Consider the following 8,253-nt stretch of genomic DNA (forward strand, 5'->3'; position numbering starts at 1 on the left):
TAAGTTCAATCCAAATGGACCCTAAAATTGACTGCAATTAAAAACAAATAATATTGTAAAAAAATTGTCACATTTTATTGTATTTTTGGACTTTTTAAATTAGTGCTATTTTCTTTAGGAAAAAAAAAAAAAAAGATATCGAAGGCTTGCACTTGGCTTAGAACGCAGCACAACAACCTACAGACTGCAGTGTGAACTTGGCTTAGAATTAGGGACTTTCGTGCATGCGGGCCAACGAGCATGATGACCGATTGACCGGGTTATAAAGAGAACTTCAAAATTAACCTACTCATCAACCACAGATTCAAAGCACTTGTTTACCCTTGATAACAATCCTCCTTCAAAATGGCATGATGAGATTTTCAACATGTATTCATGGTGTACAGCAAAACTTCAAGCCCCAAACAATACAGTTGCCCAGATTATTGTCAAATTTGTAGCAAGACTCACAGGTAGACTGAGACAATGGTGGATTAACCTTGGAGAATATAGGCAAAAACAAGCAGCCCAGTGTAACACACTCGAGGATTTTTTCACGATCCTCTGTAATGAATTTCTTGGTTCATTAGCCCATTACACTGAAATAGCGAGAGATGAATTCCTACTGATGAAATGTTGTTCTTTTGAAAGGAAAGATTTGGAGAAACATTTTGACAGAATGTCCAGCAGATACTACGCCTTTAATGGCATGGATGATGTGAATTCCAAGCACACTTTCTTGAATTCATTCCCAGAACTACTTGGTGATGAGACTCTTCGTATGATGAATTTTCAAAAAATCACTTTGCAGCAAGCCTCTTTAGGTGAGATTTATCACCATGTCCTTATTGCTTTGGAAAAACTTTGCAATCAAAGAAAGTTTCTTTCAGAGATTGACAAGATCCACAGCAAGCTTAAAGACAATTGTAAAAGGAAAGATTTGCAGATCAAGTGTTATGACAAAACATGTTCTTGTCCAACAAAGAGAAGAGATCATTACAAGAAGTACTCTTGGAAGAACAAACATTCTCATCCAAAGAAGAAATTTTTCAGAAAAAAGAAATGGAAGTTTCTCAGAAGAAAGCAGTTCAAAGGCAAAACTCCAAAAGTTTGTTTTGTATATAGAAAGCCTGGTCATTTTGCAAAAAATTGTCCAAAAAGAGAAAAAACAGCAAAGCTTTTGGAGCAAGCCCAGATTCATGCAGATGATACTCCATTTTCAGATGTTGAATCACTATTTTCCCTTGATAACGATTATACTCCCCAAGCCTTGGTAGTCATGGCTTATTCAATCTCAGAAGATGAGTCAGATTCAAACATTACATATGATTCAGATCCAGAAATCCAAACCATATACACATCTCAGCCTCTTATAGCCCCAATAATTGGCCCACACCAATAGCCCAAGTTCACATCCTCCTTGATACCTATTCCAGACCCATCCCAGTAATAGCTTTGTTTGATACAGGAGCAGCAGCAACAATCCTTCACCCTAAGATTTTACCCGAAGATTTTTGGTTACCCCATCATCAGATGTTCAGAGCAGCCAATGGAGAAACATTCCTGATTACCTAGAAAAGCAAACTCATTCACATTAGAATATTCCCAACCCTTACCAAGTTCTTGGATCCCCCCTCACAGACAGAGACCTCCTCATAGGATTTGACCTCCTTCACTAGATACCCAGCCTCAGATGGTCCTCAAAAGGCCTCTTACATAAACAACACCTTCTCACATGGACCCAGGTACCACATTTTTTCTCAATAAACCCTTTTGACTCTTTAAAAGCCCAGATTATCAATGAATGTTGTGCAGCCACCCACTCAGAATTCCTCCTCAAAAACCCAAATCCTTTGTGGAAAAACCCAGCCTTTTTCATAACCCTCCCCTTCAAAAAGAATGAAAATGTTAACCCTACAAAAGCTAGTCATAGAGGTATGAACCCAGAACACTTGTCCCTAGCTAAGTAGGAGTTAGCTACCCTTCTTTCAGAAAACCTCATTGAACCCACAACTTCTCCATGGGCATGTGAAGCCTTCTATATTAACAAGCATGCAGAACAAGTTCGAGAAAAGCTCAGATTGGTAATCAATTACCAAGATCTTAATCATTTCCTTACTGATGACAAGTTTCCACTGCCAAACAAAAGTGCTCTCTTCCAGCATCTTTCCAATGCCAAAGTATTTTCAAAGTTTGATCTCAAAGCAGGATTTTGGCAATTAGGAATCCATCCAGAAGAAAGATACAAGACAGCATTTTGCATTCCAAACCACCATTATCAATGGACGGTAATGCCTTTCGGCTTAAAAAATGCTCCATCCCAGTTCCAAAAAGCAATGGTAACTCTGTTTCAACTACTGTTGTCAAATGCATTGATCTATGTAGATGATATCCTCCTATTCTCAAAAGATGCAGAATCCCATGAAAATTTGCTTACTGAATTCTACAATTTAGTAAAAGCTCAGGGGATAATGCTTTCAGAAAAGAAAATGGTCATAGGAGTATCCTCTATTGATTTCTTGGGAGTAAACATTTCAGATGGAAAGTACACTCTGCAGCCTCACATAGCGGTCTCTCTCAGTGAATTTCCAGATACACTCACCAGCACCAAACAGATCCAACAGTTTCTTGGAATTGTTAACTACATGTCAGATTTCATTCCAAAAATTTATATATATATATATATATATATAAAGAGAAGAGTTATTGGAACATTTGTATTGTGGGAGTCCTTTCAAGTAGTTTCCTGTACATTTACTCTCTCTCTCTCTACATATATATATATATATATATATATATATATATATATATATATATATATATATATATATATATTATCGTCAATTTAATTTATATTATTTTTAAGTTGTAGGAAATTAATCTTTACCAACAACTCATTAAGAAAAACTGATTTAAAATTGAAAACAACAACTACCAAATTGGCAATAACAAAATGTAGGGAACCAAATTGACAATAACTCTCATGAAAAAAAAATGACAATAACCCCAAACTTTAGTGGCTAAAATGGTATTTTCACGTAATTAATATATTATGGACATTTTCATACTGCTTATAAACTCTTTCTACCGTTTACATTAAAAAAAAAAAAAAAAAAAAGTTCCCATCAATGCTATAAAGGGAAAAAAAAATGTTTGAGGGTGATGTACTGTTCTTTCTAATTGTGATGAACTGGTGGTGGTATTTACTTTTTCTTAATCTTAGAATGAAATTAATTATCCTACTCATTAAAGAATAAATAAACTAAAAAGAGAAAATTGATAAAAAGAAATATTTAAATGGGTCTAGGGAAAAAAATAGTCTTGTATAATCTTGTATAAGGATCTGTGAAAACTGAACTAAATTTATATAAACAAAAAAAATAACTAAAGGTATATATTATATAATAAAAGTTGAATATTAAAAAATAAAGGGTAAAATACTATTTTGGTCCATAAACTTTATCAAAAATTTATTTATTTTCCCTTACTAAACTATTAAAAAAAATTATTTTTATTTTTCATCCCTATTTTTGTCTCTAAACTATTTAAAAAAAAATCTTTACAAAGTTTAGGGATAAAAAAAAGAACTTTTTAAAGTTTATGGACAAAAAACAAACTTTTGGTAAAGTTTAAGAACCAAAATAGTATTTTACCCAAAAATAAACTATATTTTTTTAATAATTTTACATTATCTATAATCTATCTACAAAATATATAAGTGGAAGCTATTTGACTTTTGGTTAACTTTATAATATTATTATGCCACATAAACTTTTAAGACCTCACAATTTACCAGTCATTATTGTTATATATATTTTTTTAATTGAATTTAAATTTTATTCTTTATTTAAATATTCCATTATAATCTTAGTATTTCATGCTTTCTTTAAATAGTAGAATATAAATTCTTTATGCAAACACAATTTTAATGAATGCCTCATGCTAGAATATAAAGTTCCACGTACAAACATAATCATAATAAATTTCTATTAATAACTACCATAATTATCAAATTTCAAATTTAAAAAAAAAAATTATGTTATATTTCTCGTGTATTGCATGTGTTGCTAAATAATTTATAATATTTTAGTAACTATAATGATTAGTCTTTCCCAAATCCTTCCCAAGTATTTTCTATTGTTTTATTTTTTTATTTTTGGGTCGTGTAAATGATATCTTTAGGGCAATTGTTAACAAACTATTTTAGAAAATATTTGACATCACTTTTATGGAAAACAGAAAAAGCTGTCAAAATATTAATTATTTTTTTTTTCTTATAAAAACTTTTCTAAAATGATTCACTAACCAATACCCTTAGAGAATCTGTTAACATTTCCCTTTATTTTTTAATTTTTATGTTGGTAAAGTAGTGATGCAAAGTGAAATAAAAAAAATATATTGAAAAAGTGAGAAATTGGTGGGAGATACAATGTGAAAGAGAGGGAAATTTTTGTCTCATTAAAAATTGTGATTGGAATTCAAAAATTTTGATTAAGCTAGAGTAAGCAATCATGATAATTAGCCATTTAATAAATAAATAAAAAGTCACCATGTAAAAGTCAAGAGCCTTATAATGTAGTAGTATAATGCATGCTCTCCTTTATTACATAAAATTAGTAATAATTCCGAAATGATACACCGGAATTAATTAGTATCGAAATATTTTGTTTTTTTTGTTTTATCAAATTAAAATGACCTCTGATACGATATTAAGTCCCTTCTTCCCAATTCTTTTTGTCATTTACAACCTTTCTTTTTTCGTTTCAAAGGTAATTGGTAATTAGTGGTAATTAGGGTCTAAACTAGTGTTTTTTCGTAATAATTTTTCACTATGCATAACTTGTGAAACTATAGCTTATAAGAGCATCCATAGTAGTGAAGCAAAAAATTTAGTTATTTGGCACTACAAAAAGTTACTTTATCTATTTTACCTACACACATGTTGCAGCAATGAATCTATTTTAGCTTTCAACATAATAAAATAATATAAACATCACAATAAAATAAGATATCTACTACAATAAAATAATATATCCGCTACACACAACCATCACAGCCACACACACAACCGAGTAGGGAATAATTTTTTTTTTTTTTTTTATAGCTCTAAGCTATAGTGCACATCTATAGATAGATGTGCATAATGCAATGAAGCTAAAAAAAATAGTTATAGCTCTATTGCTGGATGATGGTTTTTTGTGTTTTGGTGGAGCTAAAATAACTATATAGCTTTTTAGCTCCACTGCTACAAGTGCTCTAAGTGAGCGCACTAGAATCATGTAAAGTATGCTTTGATTTTTCAATTAATTTAACGTCCGTTTGGGAACAGCTTATTTAGTTGAAACTATTTTTTTTTATACTGAAAGTACTATAAATAAAGCTAAAAGGTAGCCGAAATAATATAGTGTGACCTATAAATAGTACTAAAAAGTGTAATAAGATCAATGAATAATAGTAAAAATAAACTGAATAGCAGTAAAAATAAATTAAATAGTAAAAAAGACTAGCTTTTAAGCCAATACCCTATACAATCATTCTAAAATATGAATAGGATAATAATTAATATTTATTATTAAAAATTAGTCAAATAATCATGGCTTTTAGATATTCGTGAATAAGTTAACCCCCTTCCATGCACTTTCCTGAAAAGCCCTTAGATATTTTTTCCTCTAAATGTACTTTTAGTCCCTACATTTTGACGTTTTTCTATTTAGACTTACATTTTAATTTTACCACTTTTAGTCCCTAAACCAATTAATGCGTGTTATTTTTATCCTTTCCGTCAGTCAATTGACAGAAATTACTGAGGTGGCTGCCGGAGGAATTAAAAAATTATAAAAAATGTCATGTCACCAATGACACATCAGCATATAAATTTTAAAAATTAATTTATTAATTTTAACTAAATAATAAAAATAAAAATAGAATTAAAAACTAAAATTCACATTAATTAAGATTGTTCATCATGTTCTTCAAATTGTTCTTCATTTTACAACTTGTTTTTCATATTCTTCTCAAATCAAATCCAGCAACCAAGAACTCAAACCCATCACAAGAACAAAAACCTAGCAACCCAAGAACCCAAACCCAGATCACTAGGACATAAATGAAAACAAGAAGAAAAAACCCAACCCACTATTGCAACCCAACCACCACCACCTCTAAAATTCCATTTAAACATTAAATCAAACCCCAAAACCCAAACTAAAATTCAAAAACCAAACCCAACCAAATCTGAACCCATAGAACAAATCACAGCCAAATACCCATCACCTGCAACCAACAACAGCAACGACAACCCACAACAGAAACCCCACATCCACCACCAACAACAACAACAACAACCCACCAACGCCAACACCAATCCATAACATGCACAAGACCCACAACCCCACGACTACCCACGTCCATGGTGAGCAAAACCACCCACTCATGGCTACTCACAACCCCACAGTGTGCAAAACCACCCACCTATGGCTACCCCCGCCCCCACGAACCCACACCTACCCACAACCACCCACAACTCCAACGACCCCACACCGATCTGAAGCCCACCCACCCAAAACCCATCTTGAGAAGAGAGAAGCTTCACCGAGGAAGAGAGTAGAGAGCGTGAGGGAAAGAGATGAGAAAAAAAAGAAAAAGAAAGAAGTAAAAGAAGAGAGAGGTTAGAGGAGTTTGGCCTCACGAACCCACGCCTACCCACAACCCACCCACCTCAACCCAAACTCAAACCTAGCCACTCCAAACTCAACTCCAGCCACCCTGACTCAAGCCACCCTAGTCGGTCTCAACCCATCCCACCCCAATCTCAACCCACCACAGCCACCACGAGCCACTGCACCATCAATTATCACGAGTGAGAAACACGAATAAGAGAGAGAGAGAGAGAGAAAGAGAAGAGAATGAGAAAATTTGAGAGAAAGTGAGACACGAATGAAAGAGAGAGAGAGAGAGAGAGAAGCAAAACTAATTTAAGAAAATGAGATGGTAGAGAAAACACCAAAGAGAGTAAAGATACTTTTTAATCTTAATTTTAGTGATTTTTTGTTTTATTTTCGTTTTTTATTTAATTAAAATTGACAAATTTTTTTTAAAAAAATAAATACTAATGTGACATTTTTAATAATATTTTAATGTCTCTGACTACCATCTCAGCTATTTCCGTCAGTTGACTAATGAAAATAACATACGCTAATTGATTTAGGAACTAAGAGTGATAAAAATAAAATATAAAAATTAAAAAAAAAAAATATCAAAATATAAAAGCTAAAAGTACATTTACACCTAAAAATTAGTCGAATAATCATGGCTTTTGGATACTCGTGAATAAGTTAACCCCTTTCCATGCACTTTCCCGAAAAGCCCCTAGATATTTTCTCCTCTAAAAACTCAATGCCTTCAACGACAATTCAATGTCGTAGTCAAGCCTAGCCAACTTTAACTTCAGAGTTCAAACCAGTGTTTAGTCAATTGTCATTGGCTGATTGCTTTATTCGTGTAAAATGAAGTGTGAATTGTGATATGTGAACCAGCTTTATCTAGTACGCACCCTTTTTTTTTTTTTAGTTTGTTGTGTTTTTTCGATGTGAAATGTGTGGCTGAAAAAGCTTGATTACTTACCGTACAAGTCCAAGTCAATTTGTCAACACATGAAAAACAAGAAAGTACCATGAAAGTTTTATTTTTTTTCTTTGTGAAAGAACTAAGAAGTGAACGTACTGACAAAGTAGAACAATAAATAAACGAGTCTTTTTCTTTCTTGAAAGCCACGTCCACCGTCGTTTTTAAAAGAAAACAAAATACATGTGATCTTGGTATATTTATATCACAGAATTTACGATTTAATTTTTATAATTTAGTATTTTTTATATCATTTTTGTTATTTTTAGTTTAGAGTTAAACTATTTCTATCATGGTAAAATACTAATTAAAACTTATTTTAAAATATATTTTTGTTTATCAAGTTTTACTAAGTTTTTAAATAAGTCTTCAAGTTTATTCTAAACGTCTTTTAACAATTTAGATTTAATTTAATAAAAATTAGAGTTTTTCACTATTATTTTCTGATGAACTGGATTAAAAAAAAAAAAAAAAAGACTGTGTTATGTTTTCTATAACTTCCACACTCACAACATCAATTGGTATCAAAACCTTAACTTATCTTAGTTTAGTGGATAACATATGAGATGGTAGCAATTCTAATGATGAAAATTATTCACTATCATGATCAATGTGACACTTAGCAAGTATTACATGACATAGAGCCAGCAC

The sequence above is a fragment of the Castanea sativa genome, chromosome 12, assembly GCF_040712315.1.
Source record: "Castanea sativa cultivar Marrone di Chiusa Pesio chromosome 12, ASM4071231v1".
In the NCBI taxonomy this organism is placed as follows: Eukaryota; Viridiplantae; Streptophyta; class Magnoliopsida; order Fagales; family Fagaceae; genus Castanea; species Castanea sativa.